Raw genomic sequence first — 23,122 nt, 5'->3', positions numbered from 1 at the left:
CACTTACCACGCCGCATCTTGGTCCGATCCTTACTCCTCTTCAGTTGAAGAGGAAATCTGCCGTTACAGTCAGTGGGTGGATCAACAGTGATGGTGTAACGTCAGTGGGTGGATCAACAGTGATGGTGTAACGTAAGTGGGTGGATCAACAGTGATGGTGTAACGTCAGTGGGTGGCTCAACAGTGATGGTGTAACGTCAGTGGGAGGATAAACAGTGATGGTGTAACGTCAGTGGGTGGATCAACAGTGATGGTGTAACGTCAGTGGGTGGATAAACAGTGATGGTGCAACGTCAGTGGGTGGATCAACAGTGATGGTGCAATGTCAGTGGGTGGATCAACAGTGATGGTGTAACGTCAGTGGGTGGATCAACAGTGATGGTGTAACGTCAGTGGGTGGATCAACAGTGATGGTGTAACGTCAGTGGGTGGATCAACAGTGATGGTGTAACGTCAGTGGGTGGATCAACAGTGATGGTGTAACGTCAGTGGGTGGATCAACAGTGATGGTGTAACGTCAGTGGGTGGATCAACAGTGATGGTGTAACGTCAGTGGGTGGATCAACAGTGATGGTGTAACGTCAGTGGGTGGATCAACAGTGATGGTGTAACGTCAGTGGGTGGATCAACAGTGATTGTGTAACGTCAGTGGGTGGATCAACAGTGATGGTGTAATGTCAGTGGGTGGATCAACAGTGATGGTGTAACGTCAGTGGGTGGATCAACAGTGATGGTGTAACGTCAGTGGGTGGATCAACAGTGATGGTGTAACGTCAGTGGGTGGATCAACAGTGATGGTGTAACGTCAGTGGGTGGATCAACAGTGATCGGAACATCAGTGGGTGGATCAACAGTGATGGTGTAACGTCAGTCCGTGGATCAACAGTGATGGTGTAACGTCAGTCCGTGGATCAACAGTGATGGTGTAACGTCAGTCCGTGGATCAACAGTGATGGTGTAACGTCAGTGGGTGGATCAACAGTGATGGTGTAATATCAGTGGGTGGATCAACAGTGATGGAAACATCAGTGGGTGGATCAACAGTGATGGTGTAATATCAGTGGGTGGATCAACAGTGATGAAAACATCAGTGATGGTGTAATGTCAGTGGGTGGATCAACAGTGATGGTGTAACGTCAGTGGGTGGGTCAACAGTGATGGTGTAATATCAGTGGGTGGATCAACAGTGATGAAAACATCAGTGATGGTGTAACATCAGTGGGTGGATCAACATTGATGGTGTAACGTCAGTGGGTGGTTCAACAGTGATCGGAACATCAGTGGGTGGATCAACATTGATGGTGTAACGTCAGTGTGTGGATCAACAGTGATGGTGTAACGTCAGTGGGTGGATCAACAGTGATGGTGTAACGTCAGTGGGTGGATCAACAGTGATGGTGTAACGTCAGTCTGTGGATCAACAGTGATGGTGTAACGTCAGTGGGTGTATCAACAGTGATGGTGTAATGTCAGTGGGTGGATCAACAGTGATGGAAACATCAGTGGTTGGATCAACAGTGATGGTGTAATATCAGTGGGTGGATCAACAGTGATGAAAACATCAGTGATGGTGTAATGTCAGTGGGTGGATCAACAGTGATGGTGTAACGTCAGTGGGTGGGTCAACAGTGATGGTGTAATATCAGTGGGTGGATCAACAGTGATGAAAACATCAGTGATGGTGTAACATAGGTGGGTGGATAAACAGTGATGGTGTAACGTCAGTGGGTGGATCAACAGTGATGGTGTAACGTCAGTGGGTGGATCAACAGTGATGGTGTAACGTCAGTGGGTGGTTCAACAGTGATCGGAACATGAGTGGGTGGATCAACAGTGATCGTTTAATGTCAGTGGTTGGATCAACAGTGATGGTGTAACGTCAGTGGGTGGATCAACAGTGATGGTGTAACGTCAGTGGGTGGATCAACAGTGATGGTGTAATGTCAGTGGGTGGATCAACAGTGATGGTGTACCGTCAGTGGGTGGATCAACAGTGATGGTGTAATGTCAGTGGGTGGATCAACAGTGATGGTGTACCGTCAGTGGGTGGATCAACAGTGATGGTGTAACGTCAGTGGGTGGATCAACAGTGATGGTGTAACGTCAGTGTGTGGATCAACAGTGGTGGTGTAACATCAGTGGGTGGATCAACAGTGATGGTGTAACGTCAGTGGGTGGATCAACAGTGATGGTGTAATATCAGTGGGTGGATCAACAGTGATGTAAACATCAGTGATGGTGTAATGTCAGTGGGTGGATCAACAGTGATGGTGTAACGTCAGTGGGTGGATCAACAGTGATGGTGTAACGTCAGTGGGTGGATCAACAGTGATGGTGTAACGTCAGTGGGTGTATCAACAGTGGTGGTGTAACATCAGTGGGTGGATCAACAGTGATGGTGTAACATCAGTGGGTGGATCAACAGTGATGGTGTAACATCAGTGGGTGGATCAACAGTGGTGGTGTAACGTCAGTGGGTGGATCAACAGTGATGGTGTAATGTCAGTGGGTGGATCAACAGTGATGGTGTAACATCAGTGGGTGGATCAACAGTGATGGTGTAATATCAGTGGGTGGATCAACAGTGATGGTGTAACGTCAGTGGGTGGATCAACAGTGATGGTGTAACGTCAGTGGGTCGATCAACAGTGATCGGAACATCAGTGGGTGGATCAACATTGATGGTTTAATGTCAGTGGGTGGATCAACAGTGATGGTGTAACGTCAGTGGGTGGATCAACAGTGATGGTGTAACGTCAGTGGGTGGATCAACATTGATGGCGTAACGTCAGTGGGTGGATCAACAGTGATGGTGTAATGTCAGTAGGTGGATCAACAGTGATGGTGTACCGTCAGTGGGTGGATCAACAGTGATGGTGTAATGTCAGTGGGTGGATCAACAGTGATGGTGTAATGTCAGTGGGTGGATCAACAGTGATGGTGTAACGTCAGTGGGTGGATCAACAGTGATGAAAACATCAGTGATGGTGTAATGTCAGTGGGTGGATCAACAGTGATGGTGTAACATCAGTGGGTGTATCAACAGTGGTGGTGTAACGTCAGTGGGTGGATCAACAGTGATGGTGTAACGTCAGTGGGTGGATCCACAGTGATGGTGTAACATCAGTGGGTGGTTCAACAGTGATCGGAACATCAGTGGGTGGATCAACATTGAAGGTTTAATGTCAGTGGGTGGATCAACAGTGATGGTGTAACGTCAGTGGGTGGATCAACAGTGATGGTGTAACGTCAGTGGGTGGATCAACAGTGATGGTGTAATGTCAGTAGGTGGATCAACAGTGATGGTGTACCGTCAGTGGGTGGATCAACAGTGATGGTGTAACGTCAGTGGGTGTATCAACAGTGATGAAAACATCAGTGATGGTGTAATGTCAGTGGGTGGATCAACAGTGATGGTGTAACATCAGTGGGTGGATCAACAGTGATGGTGTAACGTCAGTGGGTGGTTCAACAGTGATCGGAACATCAGTGGGTGGATCAACAGTGATGGTGTAACGTCAGTGGGTGGATCAACATTGATGGTTTAATGTCAGTGGGTGGATCAACAGTGATGGTGTAACGTCAGTGGGTGGATAAACAGTGATGGTGCAACGTCAGTGGGTGGATCAACAGTGATGGTGCAATGTCAGTGGGTGGATCAACAGTGATGGTGTAACGTCAGTGGGTGGATCAACAGTGATGGTGTAACGTCAGTGGGTGGATCAACAGTGATGGTGTAACGTCAGTGGGTGGATCAACAGTGATGGTGTAACGTCAGTGGGTGGATCAACAGTGATGGTGTAACGTCAGTGGGTGGATCAACAGTGATGGTGTAACGTCAGTGGGTGGATCAACAGTGATTGTGTAACGTCAGTGGGTGGATCAACAGTGATGGTGTAATGTCAGTGGGTGGATCAACAGTGATGGTGTAACGTCAGTGGGTGGATCAACAGTGATGGTGTAACGTCAGTGGGTGGATCAACAGTGATGGTGTAACGTCAGTGGGTGGATCAACAGTGATGGTGTAACGTCAGTGGGTGGATCAACAGTGATGGTGTAACGTCAGTGGGTGGATCAACAGTGATCGGAACGTCAGTGGGTGGATCAACAGTGATGGTGTAACGTCAGTCCGTGGATCAACAGTGATGGTGTAACGTCAGTCCGTGGATCAACAGTGATGGTGTAACGTCAGTGGGTGGATCAACAGTGATGGTGTAATGTCAGTGGGTGGATCAACAGTGATGGTGTAATATCAGTGGGTGGATCAACAGTGATGGAAACATCAGTGGGTGGATCAACAGTGATGGTGTAATATCAGTGGGTGGATCAACAGTGATGAAAACATCAGTGATGGTGTAACGTCAGTGGGTGGATCAACAGTGATGGTGTAACGTCAGTGGGTGGGTCAACAGTGATGGTGTAATATCAGTGGGTGGATCAACAGTGATGAAAACATCAGTGATGGTGTAACATCAGTGGGTGGATCAACATTGATGGTGTAACGTCAGTGTGTGGATCAACAGTGATGGTGTAACGTCAGTGGGTGGATCAACAGTGATGGTGTAACGTCAGTCTGTGGATCAACAGTGATGGTGTAACGTCAGTGGGTGTATCAACAGTGATGGTGTAATGTCAGTGGGTGGATCAACAGTGATGGAAACATCAGTGGGTGGATCAACAGTGATGGTGTAATATCAGTGGGTGGATCAACAGTGATGAAAACATCAGTGATGGTGTAATGTCAGTGGGTGGATCAACAGTGATGGTGTAACGTCAGTGGGTGGGTCAACAGTGATGGTGTAATATCAGTGGGTGGATCAACAGTGATGAAAACATCAGTGATGGTGTAACATCAGTGGGTGGATAAACAGTGATGGTGTAACGTCAGTGGGTGGATCAACAGTGATGGTGTAACGTCAGTGGGTGGATCAACAGTGATGGTGTAACGTCAGTGGGTGGATCAACAGTGATGGTGTAACATCAGTGGGTGGATCAACAGTGATCGTTTAATGTCAGTGGTTGGATCAACAGTGATGGTGTAACGTCAGTGGGTGGATCAACAGTGATGGTGTAACGTCAGTGGGTGGATCAACAGTGATGGTGTAATGTCAGTGGGTGGATCAACAGTGATGGTGTACCGTCAGTGGGTGGATCAACAGTGATGGTGTAATGTCAGTGGGTGGATCAACAGTGATGGTGTACCGTCAGTGGGTGGATCAACAGTGATGGTGTAACGTCAGTGGGTGGATCAACAGTGATGGTGTAACGTCAGTGTGTGGATCAACAGTGGTGGTGTAACATCAGTGGGTGGATCAACAGTGATGGTGTAACGTCAGTGGGTGGATCAACAGTGATGGTGTAATATCAGTGGGTGGATCAACAGTGATGTAAACATCAGTGATGGTGTAATGTCAGTGGGTGGATCAACAGTGATGGTGTAACGTCAGTGGGTGGATCAACAGTGATGGTGTAACGTCAGTGGGTGGATCAACAGTGATGGTGTAACGTCAGTGGGTGTATCAACAGTGGTGGTGTAACATCAGTGGGTGGATCAACAGTGATGGTGTAACATCAGTGGGTGGATCAACAGTGATGGTGTAACATCAGTGGGTGTATCAACAGTGGTGGTGTAACATCAGTGGGTGGATCAACAGTGATGGTGTAACGTCAGTGGGTGGATCAACAGTGATGGTGTAATATCAGTGGGTGGATCAACAGTGATGGTGTAACGTCAGTGGGTGGATCAACAGTGATGGTGTAACGTCAGTGGGTCGATCAACAGTGATCGGAACATCAGTGGGTGGATCAACATTGATGGTTTAATGTCAGTGGGTGGATCAACAGTGATGGTGTAACGTCAGTGGGTGGATCAACAGTGATGGTGTAACGTCAGTGGGTGGATCAACATTGATGGTGTAACGTCAGTGGGTGGATCAACAGTGATGGTGTAATGTCAGTAGGTGGATCAACAGTGATGGTGTACCGTCAGTGGGTGGATCAACAGTGATGGTGTAATGTCAGTGGGTGGATCAACAGTGATGGTGTAATGTCAGTGGGTGGATCAACAGTGATGGTGTAACGTCAGTGGGTGGATCAACAGTGATGAAAACATCAGTGATGGTGTAATGTCAGTGGGTGGATCAACAGTGATGGTGTAACATCAGTGGGTGTATCAACAGTGGTGGTGTAACGTCAGTGGGTGGATCAACAGTGATGGTGTAACGTCAGTGGGTGGATCCACAGTGATGGTGTAACATCAGTGGGTGGTTCAACAGTGATCGGAACATCAGTGGGTGGATCAACATTGAAGGTTTAATGTCAGTGGGTGGATCAACAGTGATGGTGTAACGTCAGTGGGTGGATCAACAGTGATGGTGTAACGTCAGTGGGTGGATCAACAGTGATGGTGTAATGTCAGTAGGTGGATCAACAGTGATGGTGTAACGTCAGTGGGTGGATCAACAGTGATGGTGTAATATCAGTGGGTGGATCAACAGTGATGTAAACATCAGTGATGGTGTAATGTCAGTGGGTGGATCAACAGTGATGGTGTAACGTCAGTGGGTGGATCAACAGTGATGGTGTAACGTCAGTGGGTGGATCAACAGTGATGGTGTAACGTCAGTGGGTGGTTCAACAGTGATCGGAACATCAGTGGGTGGATCAACAGTGATCGTTTAATGTCAGTGGTTGGATCAACAGTGATGGTGTAACGTCAGTGGGTGGATCAACAGTGATGGTGTAACGTCAGTGGGTGGATCAACAGTGATGGTGTAATGTCAGTGGGTGGATCAACAGTGATGGTGTACCGTCAGTGGGTGGATCAACAGTGATGGTGTAATGTCAGTGGGTGGATCAACAGTGATGGTGTACCGTCAGTGGGTGGATCAACAGTGATGGTGTAACGTCAGTGGGTGGATCAACAGTGATGGTGTAACGTCAGTGTGTGGATCAACAGTGGTGGTGTAACATCAGTGGGTGGATCAACAGTGATGGTGTAACGTCAGTGGGTGGATCAACAGTGATGGTGTAATATCAGTGGGTGGATCAACAGTGATGTAAACATCAGTGATGGTGTAATGTCAGTGGGTGGATCAACAGTGATGGTGTAACGTCAGTGGGTGGATCAACAGTGATGGTGTAACGTCAGTGGGTGGATCAACAGTGATGGTGTAACGTCAGTGGGTGTATCAACAGTGGTGGTGTAACATCAGTGGGTGGATCAACAGTGATGGTGTAACATCAGTGGGTGGATCAACAGTGATGGTGTAACATCAGTGGGTGTATCAACAGTGGTGGTGTAACATCAGTGGGTGGATCAACAGTGATGGTGTAACGTCAGTGGGTGGATCAACAGTGATGGTGTAATATCAGTGGGTGGATCAACAGTGATGGTGTAACGTCAGTGGGTGGATCAACAGTGATGGTGTAACGTCAGTGGGTCGATCAACAGTGATCGGAACATCAGTGGGTGGATCAACATTGATGGTTTAATGTCAGTGGGTGGATCAACAGTGATGGTGTAACGTCAGTGGGTGGATCAACAGTGATGGTGTAACGTCAGTGGGTGGATCAACATTGATGGTGTAACGTCAGTGGGTGGATCAACAGTGATGGTGTAATGTCAGTAGGTGGATCAACAGTGATGGTGTACCGTCAGTGGGTGGATCAACAGTGATGGTGTAATGTCAGTGGGTGGATCAACAGTGATGGTGTAATGTCAGTGGGTGGATCAACAGTGATGGTGTAACGTCAGTGGGTGGATCAACAGTGATGAAAACATCAGTGATGGTGTAATGTCAGTGGGTGGATCAACAGTGATGGTGTAACATCAGTGGGTGTATCAACAGTGGTGGTGTAACGTCAGTGGGTGGATCAACAGTGATGGTGTAACGTCAGTGGGTGGATCCACAGTGATGGTGTAACATCAGTGGGTGGTTCAACAGTGATCGGAACATCAGTGGGTGGATCAACATTGAAGGTTTAATGTCAGTGGGTGGATCAACAGTGATGGTGTAATGTCAGTGGGTGGATCAACAGTGATGGTGTAACGTCAGTGGGTGGATCAACAGTGATGGTGTAATGTCAGTAGGTGGATCAACAGTGATGGTGTACCGTCAGTGGGTGGATCAACAGTGATGGTGTAACGTCAGTGGGTGGATCAACAGTGATGAAAACATCAGTGATGGTGTAATGTCAGTGGGTGGATCAACAGTGATGGTGTAACATCAGTGGGTGGATCAACAGTGATGGTGTAACGTCAGTGGGTGGTTCAACAGTGATCGGAACATCAGTGGGTGGATCAACAGTGATGGTGTAACGTCAGTGGGTGGATCAACATTGATGGTTTAATGTCAGTGGGTGGATCAACAGTGATGGTGTAACGTCAGTGGGTGGATAAACAGTGATGGTGCAACGTCAGTGGGTGGATCAATAGTGATGGTGCAATGTCAGTGGGTGGATCAACAGTGATGGTGTAACGTCAGTGGGTGGATCAACAGTGATGGTGTAACGTCAGTGGGTGGATCAACAGTGATGGTGTAACGTCAGTGGGTGGATCAACAGTGATGGTGTAACGTCAGTGGGTGGATCAACAGTGATGGTGTAACGTCAGTGGGTGGATCAACAGTGATGGTGTAACGTCAGTGGGTGGATCAACAGTGATTGTGTAACGTCAGTGGGTGGATCAACAGTGATGGTGTAATGTCAGTGGGTGGATCAACAGTGATGGTGTAACGTCAGTGGGTGGATCAACAGTGATGGTGTAACGTCAGTGGGTGGATCAACAGTGATGGTGTAACGTCAGTGGGTGGATCAACAGTGATGGTGTAACGTCAGTGGGTGGATCAACAGTGATGGTGTAACGTCAGTGGGTGGATCAACAGTGATGGTGTAACGTCAGTGGGTGGATCAACAGTGATGAAAACATCAGTGATGGTGTAACATCAGTGGGTGGATCAACATTGATGGTGTAACGTCAGTGGGTGGTTCAACAGTGATCGGAACATCAGTGGGTGGATCAACATTGATGGTGTAACGTCAGTGTGTGGATCAACAGTGATGGTGTAACGTCAGTGGGTGGATCAACAGTGATGGTGTAACGTCAGTCTGTGGATCAACAGTGATGGTGTAACGTCAGTGGGTGTATCAACAGTGATGGTGTAATGTCAGTGGGTGGATCAACAGTGATGGAAACATCAGTGGGTGGATCAACAGTGATGGTGTAATATCAGTGGGTGGATCAACAGTGATGAAAACATCAGTGATGGTGTAATGTCAGTGGGTGGATCAACAGTGATGGTGTAACGTCAGTGGGTGGGTCAACAGTGATGGTGTAATATCAGTGGGTGGATCAACAGTGATGAAAACATCAGTGATGGTGTAACATCAGTGGGTGGATAAACAGTGATGGTGTAACGTCAGTGGGTGGATCAACAGTGATGGTGTAACGTCAGTGGGTGGATCAACAGTGATGGTGTAACGTCAGTGGGTGGTTCAACAGTGATCGGAACATCAGTGGGTGGATCAACAGTGATCGTTTAATGTCAGTGGTTGGATCAACAGTGATGGTGTAACGTCAGTGGGTGGATCAACAGTGATGGTGTAACGTCAGTGGGTGGATCAACAGTGATGGTGTAATGTCAGTGGGTGGATCAACAGTGATGGTGTACCGTCAGTGGGTGGATCAACAGTGATGGTGTAATGTCAGTGGGTGGATCAACAGTGATGGTGTACCGTCAGTGGGTGGATCAACAGTGATGGTGTAACGTCAGTGGGTGGATCAACAGTGATGGTGTAACGTCAGTGTGTGGATCAACAGTGGTGGTGTAACATGAGTGGGTGGATCAACAGTGATGGTGTAACGTCAGTGGGTGGATCAACAGTGATGGTGTAATATCAGTGGGTGGATCAACAGTGATGTAAACATCAGTGATGGTGTAATGTCAGTGGGTGGATCAACAGTGATGGTGTAACGTCAGTGGGTGGATCAACAGTGATGGTGTAACGTCAGTGGGTGGATCAACAGTGATGGTGTAACGTCAGTGGGTGTATCAACAGTGGTGGTGTAACATCAGTGGGTGGATCAACAGTGATGGTGTAACATCAGTGGGTGTATCAACAGTGGTGGTGTAACATCAGTGGGTGGATCAACAGTGATGGTGTAACGTCAGTGGGTGGATCAACAGTGATGGTGTAACGTCAGTGGGTGGATCAACAGTGATGGTGTAACGTCAGTGGGTCGATCAACAGTGATCGGAACATCAGTGGGTGGATCAACAGTGATGGTGTAATGTCAGTGGGTGGATCAACAGTGATGGTGTAATGTCAGTGGGTGGATCAACAGTGATGGTGTAACGTCAGTGGGTGGATCAACAGTGATGAAAACATCAGTGATGGTGTAATGTCAGTGGGTGGATCAACAGTGATGGTGTAACATCAGTGGGTGTATCAACAGTGGTGGTGTAACGTCAGTGGGTGGATCAACAGTGATGGTGTAACGTCAGTGGGTGGATCCACAGTGATGGTGTAACATCAGTGGGTGGTTCAACAGTGATCGGAACATCAGTGGGTGGATCAACATTGAAGGTTTAATGTCAGTGGGTGGATCAACAGTGATGGTGTAACGTCAGTGGGTGGATCAACAGTGATGGTGTAACGTCAGTGGGTGGATCAACAGTGATGGTGTAATGTCAGTAGGTGGATCAACAGTGATGGTGTACCGTCAGTGGGTGGATCAACAGTGATGGTGTAACGTCAGTGGGTGGATCAACAGTGATGAAAACATCAGTGATGGTGTAATGTCAGTGGGTGGATCAACAGTGATGGTGTAACATCAGTGGGTGGATCAACAGTGATGGTGTAACGTCAGTGGGTGGTTCAACAGTGATCGGAACATCAGTGGGTGGATCAACAGTGATGGTGTAACGTCAGTGGGTGGATAAACATTGATGGTTTAATGTCAGTGGGTGGATCAACAGTGATGTTGTAACGTCAGTGGGTGGATCAACAGTGATGGTGTAACGTCAGTGGGTGGATCAACAGTGGTGGTGTAACGTCAGTGGGTGGATCAACAGTGATGGTGTAACGTCAGTGGGTGGATCAACAGTGATGGTGTACCGTCAGTGGGTGGATCAACAGTGATGGTGTAACGTCAGTGGGTGGATCAACAGTGATGGTGTAACGTCAGTGGGTGGATCAACAGTGATGGTGTAACGTCAGTGGGTGGATCAACAGTGATGGTGTAACGTCAGTGGGTGTATCAACAGTGGTGGTGTAACATCAGTGGGTGGATCAACAGTGATGGTGTAACATCAGTGGGTGTATCAACAGTGGTGGTGTAACATCAGTGGGTGGATCAACAGTGATGGTGTAACGTCAGTGGGTGGATCAACAGTGATGGTGTAATATCAGTGGGTGGCTCAACAGTGATGGTGTAACGTCAGTGGGTGGATCAACAGTGATGGTGTAACGTCAGTGGGTCGATCAACAGTGATCGGAACATCAGTGGGTGGATCAACATTGATGGTTTAATGTCAGTGGGTGGATCAACAGTGATGGTGTAACGTCAGTGGGTGGATCAACAGTGATGGTGTAACGTCAGTGGGTGGATCAACATTGATGGTGTAACGTCAGTGGGTGGATCAACAGTGATGGTGTAATGTCAGTAGGTGGATCAACAGTGATGGTGTACCGTGAGTGGGTGGATCAACAGTGATGGTGTAATGTCAGTGGGTGGATCAACAGTGATGGTGTAATGTCAGTGGGTGGATCAACAGTGATGGTGTAACGTCAGTGGGTGGATCAACAGTGATGAAAACATCAGTGATGGTGTAATGTCAGTGGGTGGATCAACAGTGATGGTGTAACATCAGTGGGTGTATCAACAGTGGTGGTGTAACGTCAGTGGGTGGATCAACAGTGATGGTGTAACGTCAGTGGGTGGATCCACAGTGATGGTGTAACATCAGTGGGTGGTTCAACAGTGATCGGAATATCAGTGGGTGGATCAACATTGAAGGTTTAATGTCAGTGGGTGGATCAACAGTGATGGTGTAACGTCAGTGGGTGGATCAACAGTGATGGTGTAACGTCAGTGGGTGGATCAACAGTGATGGTGTAATGTCAGTAGGTGGATCAACAGTGATGGTGTACCGTCAGTGGGTGGATCAACAGTGATGGTGTAACGTCAGTGGGTGGATCAACAGTGATGAAAACATCAGTGATGGTGTAATGTCAGTGGGTGGATCAACAGTGATGGTGTAACATCAGTGGGTGGATCAACAGTGATGGTGTAACGTCAGTGGGTGGTTCAACAGTGATCGGAACATCAGTGGGTGGATCAACAGTGATGGTGTAACGTCAGTGGGTGGATAAACATTGATGGTTTAATGTCAGTGGGTGGATCAACAGTGATGTTGTAACGTCAGTGGGTGGATCAACAGTGATGTTGTAACGTCAGTGGGTGGATCAACAGTGATGGTGTAACGTCAGTGGGTGGATCAACAGTGATGGTGTAATATCAGTGGGTGGTTCAACAGTGATCGGAACATCAGTGGGTGGATCAACAGTGATGGTGTAACGTCAGTGGGTGGATCAAAATTGATGGTTTAACGTCAGTGGGTGGATCAACAGTGATGGTGTAACATCAGTGGGTGGTTCAACAGTGATCGGAACATCAGTGGGTGGATCAACATTGAAGGTTTAATGTCAGTGGGTGGATCAACAGTGATGGTGTAACGTCAGTGGGTGGATCAACAGTGATGGTGTAACGTCAGTGGGTGGATCAACAGTGATGGTGTAATGTCAGTGGGTGGATCAACAGTGATGGTGTAACGTCAGTGGGTGGATCAACAGTGATGGTGTAATATCAGTGGGTGGTTCAACAGTGATCGGAACATCAGTGGGTGGATCAACAGTGATGGTGTAACGTCAGTGGGTGGATCAACATTGATGGTTTAATGTCAGTGGGTGGATCAACAGTGATGTTGTAACGTCAGTGGGTGGATCAACAGTGATGTTGTAACGTCAGTGGGTGGATCAACAGTGATGGTGTAACGTCAGTGGGTGGATCAACAGTGATGGTGTAACGTCAGTGGGTGGATCAACAGTGGTGGTGTACCGTCAGTGGGTGGATCAACAGTGATGGTGTAATGTCAGTGGGTGGATCAACAGTGGTGGTGTAACATCAGTTGGTGTATCAACAGTGGTGGTGTAACGTCAGTGGGTGGATCAACAGTGATGGTGTAACGTCAGTGGGTGGATCAACAGTGATGGTGTAACGTCAGTGGGTGGATCAACAGTGATGGTGTAACATCAGTGGGTGGTTCAACAGTGATCGGAACATCAGTGGGTGGATCAACATTGAAGGTTTAATGTCAGTGGGGGGATCAACAGTGATGGTGTAACGTCAGTGGGTGGATCAATAGTGATGGTGTAACGTCAGTGGGTGGATCAACAGTGATGGTGTAATGTCAGTGGGTGGATCAACAGTGATGGTGTAACGTCAGTGGGTGGATCAACAGTGATGGTGTAATATCAGTGGGTGGTTCAACAGTGATCGGAACATCAGTGGGTGGATCAACAGTGATGGTGTAACGTCAGTGGGTGGATCAAAATTGATGGTTTAACGTCAGTGGGTGGATCAACAGTGATGGTGTAACATCAGTGGGTGGTTCAACAGTGATCGGAACATCAGTGGGTGGATCAACATTGAAGGTTTAATGTCAGTGGGTGGATCAACAGTGATGGTGTAACGTCAGTGGGTGGATCAACAGTGATGGTGTAACGTCAGTGGGTGGATCAACAGTGATGGTGTAATGTCAGTGGGTGGATCAACAGTGATGGTGTAACGTCAGTGGGTGGATCAACAGTGATGGTGTAATATCAGTGGGTGGTTCAACAGTGATCGGAACATCAGTGGGTGGATCAACAGTGATGGTGTAACGTCAGTGGGTGGATCAACATTGATGGTTTAATGTCAGTGGGTGGATAAACAGTGATGTTGTAACGTCAGTGGGTGGATCAACAGTGATGTTGTAACGTCAGTGGGTGGATCAACAGTGATGGTGTAACGTCAGTGGGTGGATCAACAGTGATGGTGTAACGTCAGTGGGTGGATCAACAGTGGTGGTGTACCGTCAGTGGGTGGATCAACAGTGATGGTGTAATGTCAGTGGGTGGATCAACAGTGGTGGTGTAACATCAGTTGGTGTATCAACAGTGGTGGTGTAACGTCAGTGGGTGGATCAACAGTGATGGTGTAACGTCAGTGGGTGGATCAACAGTGATGGTGTAACATCAGTGGGTGGTTCAACAGTGATCGGAACATCAGTGGGTGGATCAACATTGAAGGTTTAATGTCAGTGGGTGGATCAACAGTGATGGTGTAACGTCAGTGGGTGGATCAACAGTGATGGTGTAACGTCAGTGGGTGGATCAACAGTGATGGTGTAACGTCAGTGGGTGGATCAACAGTGATGGTGTAACGTCAGTGGGTGGATCAACAGTGATGGTGTAACGTCAGTGGGTGGATCAACAGTGATCGGAACATCAGTGGGTGGTTCAACAGTGATCGGAACATCAGTGGGTGGATCAACAGTGATGGTGTAACGTCAGTGGGTGGATCAACAGTGATGGTGTAACGTCAGTGGGTGGATCAACAGTGATTGTGTAATGTCAGTGGGTGGATCAACAGTGATTGTGTAATGTCAGTGGGTGGATCAACAGTGATGGAAACATCAGTGGGTGGATCAACAGTGATGGTGTAATATCAGTGGGTGGATCAACTGTGATGAAAACATCAGTGATGGTGTAATGTCAGTGGGTGGATCAACAGTGATGGTGTAACGTCAGTGGGTGGTTCAACAGCGATCGGAACATCAGTGGGTGGATCAACAGTGATGGTGTAATGTCAGTGGGTGGATCAACAGTGATGGTGTAACGTCAGTGGGTGGATCAACAGTGATGGTGTAACATCAGTGGGTGGTTCAACAGTGATCGGAACATCAGTGGGTGGATCAACATTGAAGGTTTAATGTCAGTGGGTGGATCAACAGTGATGGTGTAACGTCAGTGGGTGGATCAACAGTGATGGTGTAACGTCAGTGGGTGGATCAACAGTGATGGTGTAATGTCAGTGGGTGGATCAACAGTGATGGTGTAACATCAGTGGGTGGTTCAACAGTGATCGGAACATAAGTGGGTGGATCAACATTGAAGGTTTAATGTCAGTGGGTGGATCAACAGTGATGGTGTAACGTCAGTGGGTGGATCAACAATGATGGTGTAACATCAGTGGGCGGATCAACAGTGATTGTGTAATGTCATTGGGTGGATCAACAGTGATGGTGTAATGTCAGTGGGTGGATCAACAGTGATGGAAACATCAGTGGGTGGATCAACAGTGATGGTGTAATATCAGTGGGTGGCTCAACTGTGATGAAAACATCAGTGATGGTGTAATGTCAGTGGGTGGATCAACAGTGATGGTGTAACGTCGGTGGGTGGTTCAACAGTGATCGGAACATCAGTGGGTGGATCAACAGTGATGGTGTAACGTCAGTGGGTGGATCAACAGTGATGGTGTAACGTCAGTGGGTGGATCAACAGTGATGGTGGAATGTCAGTGGGTGGATCAACAGTGATGGTGTACCGTCAGTGGGTGGATCAACAGTGATGGTGTAATGTCAGTGGGTGGATCAACAGTGATAGTGTAATGTCAGTGGGTGGATCAACAGTGATGGTGTAATGTCAGTGGGTGGAACAACATTGATTGTGTAACGTCAGTGGGTGGATCAACAGTGATGGTGTAACATCAGTGGGTGGATCAACAGTGATGGTGTAACGTCAGTCCGTGGATCAACAGTGATGGTGTAACGTCAGTCCGTGGATCAACAGTGATGGTGTAACGTCAGTCCGTGGATCAACAGTGATGGTGTAACGTCAGTCCGTGGATCAACAGTGATGGTGTAACGTCAGTGGGTGGTTCAACAGTGATGGTGTAACGTCAGCGCTTCATTATTGGTTAGATCATCCATAGCCAGGTCCACCGCGGGTCAGCTTAGTGTTTGCAATGCATGTTAATCAAATTTACGTATCAGGTTGTGACAGTTAAAGTAGCAGGTTATGAGAGTAAAAATAGCAGGTTTGGATAATTAAGATAGCAGAAAAAATATAATTTTCGTAGCAGGTTAGGAGAATTCAAAAATCGAATCAAATCCAATGTTATTTGTCATATGCGCCAAATACAACATGTGTCGACCTGACAAACAATTCCGTCTTAATAATAGAAGGATTTTTTTTTTTAAATATGCCAATATTAAGTAAAATACCAAACAGGTACTGTCTACATTCTGTGTTATCATCAGTAGACTTTTCTACAGCCTGTAGAGTTAAGAAACTAACCAAGCCTTGTCTACAGCCTGTATTACTAACCATAGACTAGTCTACAGCCTGTATTACTAACCATAGACTAGTCTACAGCCTGTATTACTAACCATAGACTAGTCTACAGCCTGTATTACTAACCATAGACTAGTCTACAGCCTGTATTACTAACCATAGACTAGTCTACAGTCTGTATTACTAACCATAGACTAGTCTACAGCCTGTAGTATTTGGATAAGTCATGTTAGGTGAAAAATGAACACAAGGGTCTGATCCTTAAGAGGTTTTAATTAACACTGTGTCCAATGAAGAGCCAGATGTATAGAGAATGGTGTCGTCTGCGTAGAGGTGGATCAGGGAATCACCCGCTGAATCACCGCTTATATTGAATCTCAAGACATCAGTCAGTAAGTTAAAGCTTGTTTGCTAATGGGTCTTCCAAATGGACAATGACCCCAAGCATACTTCCAAAGTTGTGGCAAAATGGCTTTAAGAAAACAAAGTCAAGGTATTGGAGTGGCCAAAGGGGGGTGATTAGTGTCGGTGGCTGAACACCGTGCCTGGACTGGGCACCGGCATAGAGGAAGGCTCCGGCCTTGGAGCGGGACAGGACACCGTGCCTGGACTGGGCACCGGCATAGAGGAAGGCTCCGGCCTTGGAGCGGGACAGGACACCGTGCCTGGACTGGGCACCGGCATAGAGGAAGGCTCCGGCCTTGGAGCGGGACAGGACACCGTGCCTGGACTGGGCACCGGCATAGAGGAAGGCTCCGGCCTTGGAGCGGGACAGGACACCGTGCCTGGACTGGGCACCGGCATAGAGGAAGGCTCCGGCCTTGGAGCGGGACAGGACACCGTGCCTGGACTGGGCACCGGCATAGAGGAAGGCTCCGGCCTTGGAGCGGGACAGGACACCGTGCCTGGACTGGCCACAGGCGCAGAGGGAAGCTCCTGCCATGGAGCTGAACTGGGCACCGTACCTGGACTGGACATCGGTGCAGAGGAAGAGCCGTCTCAGGAGGTTCCGGACTGTGGACCGTCGCAGGAGGTTCCGGACTGTGGACCGTCGCAGGAGGTTCCGGACTGTGGACTGTCGCAGGAGGTTCCGGACTGTGGACCGTCGCAGGAGGTTCCGGACTGTGGACCGTCGCAGGAGGTTCCGGACTGTGGACCGTCGCAGGAGGTTCCGGACTGTGGACCGTCGCAGGAGGTTCCGGACTGTGGACCGTCGCCGGAGGCTCTGGACTGTGAATGCGCACTGGTGGCCTAATGCGTGGCGCAGGTACAGGACGTACCGGAATAAGGAGGTGCACTGGAGGCCTGGTGCGTGGAGCCGGCACAGGTGGTACTGGACTAGTGACACGCACCTTGGGGCGAGAGCGGGAGCAGGCACAGAACGTACCAGACTGGGGACACGTACTTCAGGGCGAGTGCGAGGAGGAGACACAGGACGCACTGTAGCTCTAACTCCAAAAAGTTTTGGGAGAACAAGAGCACCACCTCCCAGCTGCCCACTGCACTGAGGCTAGGTAACACGGTCACCACGATAAATCCATGATAATCAAACATTTCAATAAGCATTTCTCAACGGCTGGCCATTCCTTCCGCCTAGCTACTACAACCCCGGACAACAGCTCCGGACAATAGACTATGGCTGGGATTTACAGGATTCAATCAATCACAGGTTATGTTCAGGGTATACAATGAATATGTTAGCTACTTTGGAAATTGTCTAAGCCGCGGTGTCTAAATCGGGTAAACGGATGAATCCCAGGTAAAAAACCAACAGAAACATGACAGCAGATACAACGTTCATAAAAATGTTGCCTTGGAGTAGGAGCTTACAAGTATGGCATGACTGTCTTCTGTGTGTGTGTGTGTGTGTGTGTGTGTGTGTGTGTGTGTGTGTGTGTGTGTCAGGGACAGGTCTGCCTCCAGAAGAGACCTTTTTAGGGATGGATGAAAAGAGAATACCCTCACCCTATCAGAGGCTTCAGGCTGTTATCTCTGGATATTAATACACACTGTAGGGTCCCACACCTCCTCCATTCTCTCTCTCTCTTTCTCTCTCTCTCCCTCTCTCTCTCCCTCTTTCTCTCTCTCCTTTCTCTCGCTTGCTCTCTCCCCCTCTCGCTTGCTCTCTCTCTCTCTCTCTCGTCATCCACAGAGGAGGCCAAACCTACATTCATGTAAGTCCTCCAACATGTTAATGTTGGAGGACTTAATGTTGGATTAGAATATGGAAAACATGCTGGGACTTGTTGTCCATTCTTATTCTCTCTCTTTCTCTCCCAATTCAATTGGGATTTATTGGCACGGGAAACATATTTAGTGAAATAAACAATGAACAAAATTGAGAAGAAACAAATGTAACATATACATATATATTTTTTTATAAATTAACAGTAAACATTGCACTCAAAAAGGTTTAAAAAAGAAAGACATTTCAAGTGTTATATTATCAGCTATGTGCAGTGTTTTAGCAATGTGCAAATAGTTGTAGTATGAATAGTGAGGGAAGATAAATAAACAGATAAATATAGGTTGTATTTACAATGTTGTTTGTGCTCCACTGGTTGCCCTTTTCTCATGGCAACGGACCACATATATTGCTGCTGTGATTGCACACTGTGGTATTTCTGCTAACACATATGGGAGTTTATCAGTGCTGGATTTCTTTTCAAATTCTTTATCGGTCTGTGTGATCTGTGGGAAATATGTGTCTCTAATATGGTCATTATTTGGCAGGAGGTGAGGAAGTGAAGCTCAGTTTCCACCTCATTGTGTGTACAGTGGGCACATATACTGCCTTCTCTTGAGAGCCAGATCTGCCTATGGAGACCTCTCTCGATAGCAAGGCTATGCTCACTGAGTCTATACATACTCAAAGCTTTTCTTAATTTTGGGTCAGTGACAGTGGTCAGGTATTCAGCTACTGTGTACTCTCTGATTAGGGCCAGATAGCATTCCAATTTGCTCTGTTTTTTGTTGATTCTTTCCAGTGTGTCAAATAGTTATCTTTTTGCTTTCTCGTAATTTGATTGGGTCTAATCGTGTTGCTGGTCTGGGGCTCTGTGGAGTCTGTTTGTGTTTGTGAACCCCAGAACCAGCTGGCTGAGAGGACACATTCCTAGGTTAATCTCTGAAGGTGAGTGCTTTGTGGTGGTATGTGTGGGCATCGCTTCCGTTTAAGTGTGTGTGTGTGTGTGTGTGTGTGTGTGTGTGTGTGTGTGTGTCAGGGACAGGTCTGCCACCAGAAGAGTCCTTTTTAGGGATGGATGATAAGAGAATACCCTCACCCTATCAGAGTGTTCAGGCTGTTATCTCTGGATATTAATACACACTGTAGGGTCCCACACCTCCTCCATTCTCTCCTTCTCCTCCCTTCTCTCTCTCTCTCCCTCTCTCTCCTATTGTCACGTTTCTGTTGATCAGTGGAAAATACTTCTAACTGAAGTCAGTTCTTCTCTCCATCTGTCAGGTATGTCTGACCGCTGTACCTTTCTACAAAGATGTACCTTTCTACAAAGATGTACCTTTCTACAAAGATGTACCTTTCTACAAAGATGTACCTTTCTACAAAGATGTACCTTTCCACCTATAGATGTATATTTATGTATGTAACATATTGTAATATAGAACATGTATAGCTCTATATTCATGTATGTAATATAATGTAATATAGAACATGTATAGATGTATATTCATATATGTAACATAATGTAATACAGAATATATATGGTTGTGTATATATGTATATTCATGGGTTTTTATGTCACTTCACCTCATAGCTTAACTTTCTATTAGGGTTAGGTTAGCTAGCGAATGACAACATTGTTTTCTGGCTAAAATGATATTTATAATGATTTCAACTAATTATTTGCCTATGTTAGCATATTATTTACAAGACACTGTATTGTAATTTGGACAAAATCATCATGAACACCTTTTAGAATAAGTGGAGGAACCTAAAAGTTGGTTCATAACAATGTGACCGTGAAACCCATGAATAGGTATTGATATGGTTATAGACTGTATATGTATGTACTGTAATATTTCTGTGTGTGTGTGTTGTGTGTGTGTGTGTGTGTTGTGTGTGTGTGTATTGTTTTCTCTAGACCAGAGCAACCATGTCAGACAATGAAGAGGTTGAAGAGTTTGAGTAAGTCTTTATTCATTATATATGTACAATGGTGTAAAGCCACTAAGTAGAAATATTTTGAAGTACCTTTTTAATTCTTTTTTAAGGGTATCTGTACTTAACTTTAGCATTTCGATGTGTAGCAGGACAGGAAAATTGTCAAATTCACACACTTATCAAGAGAAAACGTGGTCATCCCTTCTGCCTCTGATCTGGCAGACTATACAGGCTTTGTTTGTTGATGATGTCTGAGCGTTGGAGCCCCTTGCTATCTGTAAATTAAAATAACAAGACCATTGTGTAAGACCAATGTAAATCATTTAGAGCATTTACTTTTACTTTTGATATTTAAGTATATTTGACCAATGACATTTGAGTATATTTAAGTATATTTGAAAACAAATACTTTTACTCAAGTAGTATTTTATATAAATATCGCATTATCAACCAGATATACTAACCTGTATATATGTGGTATCATATTATATACCCTTTCCCTACCTATAAAGTCTCACATTTCACTTACTTATATATTTTGTTGAATTTCTGTTTCTAATGCCTGTTGTTTTCTGTGATTATAATTCCTTATTCATCCACAGTGAGCAGAATGGTAAGTTCTGTGTGTGTGTGTGCTTGTACGTGTTTTATGTGTGTGTGTGTGCTTGCACTGGACATTGGCGAATAATATGCTCTGAAGCGCTGGGTAGTGTGCACGCTTCGAAAGTCTGACCAGAGGCAGCTTTGTCTACCTTTTCTGCGGCAACGTTCTTTTGGGTTCTGGGATTAGATCCAATGTCCTGGGGGGTGGTTGACGTCACTCTTATATCCAATAGTTCTTCCCGACTGTATGTAACAAGACTTAAGATTTCCTGGGGTAACAATACAATGTAAGAAATAAAACATAAAAAAAAAATACTGCAGTTTCCTAAGGACTCGAAGTGAGGCGACCATCTCCGTCGGCGCCATCTTGAATTTGACAGAGAATATTTGGCAAATGTTGCACAATCCAGTTGTAGCAAGCTCTTAAAGACTTACCCAGAAAGATTCACTGCTGTAATCGCTGCCAAAGGTCTTTCTACAAAGTATTGACTCTATGGTGTGAATACTTATGTAAATTAGATATTCCTGTATTTCATTTTCAATACATTTAAAAAAAAATGCAAAAAACATCTTTTCACTTTGTCATTATGGGGTGTTGTGTGTAGATGGGTGAGAGGGTCTATTTAATCCATTTTGAATGCAGGATGTAATGCAAAAATATGTGGAGTAAGTATGAATACTTTCTGAAGAAACTGAATATTTCACAGAGGTTAAGATTGTGATTCTCTACCAAAAAAAACATTTATTGTTTTGTCACATGAACTGAAATTTGTCAAAAATGATAGAACTTGATAGAACAGGTCATGGTAGAGCTATTTGTAAATGTTGGTTGCAGTGGGCTCAATCAGGAGCACACAGGGGTTTCTTGGTTCTCTTAAACAAATCTACTTTGAAACAAAAGTATACACCTCACACACATGGTTATGAGCTTAAAAAAAGAAGACATCCATACCATGTCAGACATAGAGTTTAAATATAATCAATTTGGAGTTTGCATCCCAGTATTACACTTGATATACATCACAGACGACTGAAATACAACAAAACCGTTTGACATTAAACACCGGAATTTCAGATAATTATGAAATTATTAATATAATAATTAACATTCCACCCATGAAGCCGATCTGGTCATTCAACTGCAGGAAAGGGGTATGGACAATATGGTTTCAAATGAGATCAGTTCTACTTTTCTACTGATTCTGATGCTCTTCTTATCCCATTCTCCCTACAAGTGTGCACTCGTTCACTCCTACTCAAGGATTTAAAAGCTTTGGATTGGTGAAGACGTAGTTTCCGCCATAACTTTACACCAATCCAATGTCTTGAAGTAAACAAGTGCACACCTTATGGAGAAGGGGACGAGATAGGCTTTTCTGCCTGTCTATCACTCTCTCACTTTATGTGTCCTAGAAGAAGAGCCAGCCATAGAGGAGGAAGAAGAGACCAACGAGGAGCCAGGTCAGAAGTCATGTGGGAAGGGCTTATGAAAGAGAGCGTAGCACTACTAGTATCTAAAAACAGAACATTAACCTACATAGAAATATAACATAACCCTCCCAGACCCCACCTCAGCATAATATATATATATATAATATAACCCTACCAGACCCTACCTCAGTATAATATATATACAATATAACCCTACCAGACCTCACCTCAGTAGAAATATAACATAACCCTCCCAGACCCCACCTCAGCATAATATATATATATAATATAACCCTACCAGACCCTACCTCAGTATAATATATATATATAATATAACCCTACCAGACCCTACCTCAGTATAATATATATATATATAGAACACAACCCTACTAGAACCTACCACAGTAGAATATGCAGTGCATTCTGGAGGGATTCCAAACCATTGACTTTTTCCACATTTTGTGGCCTTATTCTAAAATTGATTAAAAAAAATGCATATTTAATCCATCTAAACACAATACCTCATAACTACAAAGCATAAACAGGTTGTTAGAAATGTTTGCA

General features: G+C 45.9%; 1 long non-coding RNA gene across 1 annotated transcript; it reads left to right on the top strand.

Moving 5' to 3' along the window:
* The first annotated feature begins 19,761 nt into the window (after positions 1 to 19,761).
* On the top strand, positions 19,762 to 21,137 carry LOC135527495 (uncharacterized). Its single transcript, XR_010453439.1, has 3 exons — positions 19,762 to 19,867; positions 20,505 to 20,548; positions 21,127 to 21,137. It is a non-coding gene; the product is annotated as an uncharacterized LOC135527495 (long non-coding RNA).
* The last annotated feature ends 1,985 nt before the right edge of the window (positions 21,138 to 23,122 follow it).

Source organism: Oncorhynchus masou, chromosome 33, assembly GCF_036934945.1.
Source record: "Oncorhynchus masou masou isolate Uvic2021 chromosome 33, UVic_Omas_1.1, whole genome shotgun sequence".
NCBI classification, from domain to species: Eukaryota; Metazoa; Chordata; class Actinopteri; order Salmoniformes; family Salmonidae; genus Oncorhynchus; species Oncorhynchus masou.
This window is presented reverse-complemented; position numbering and strand designations above follow the sequence as displayed.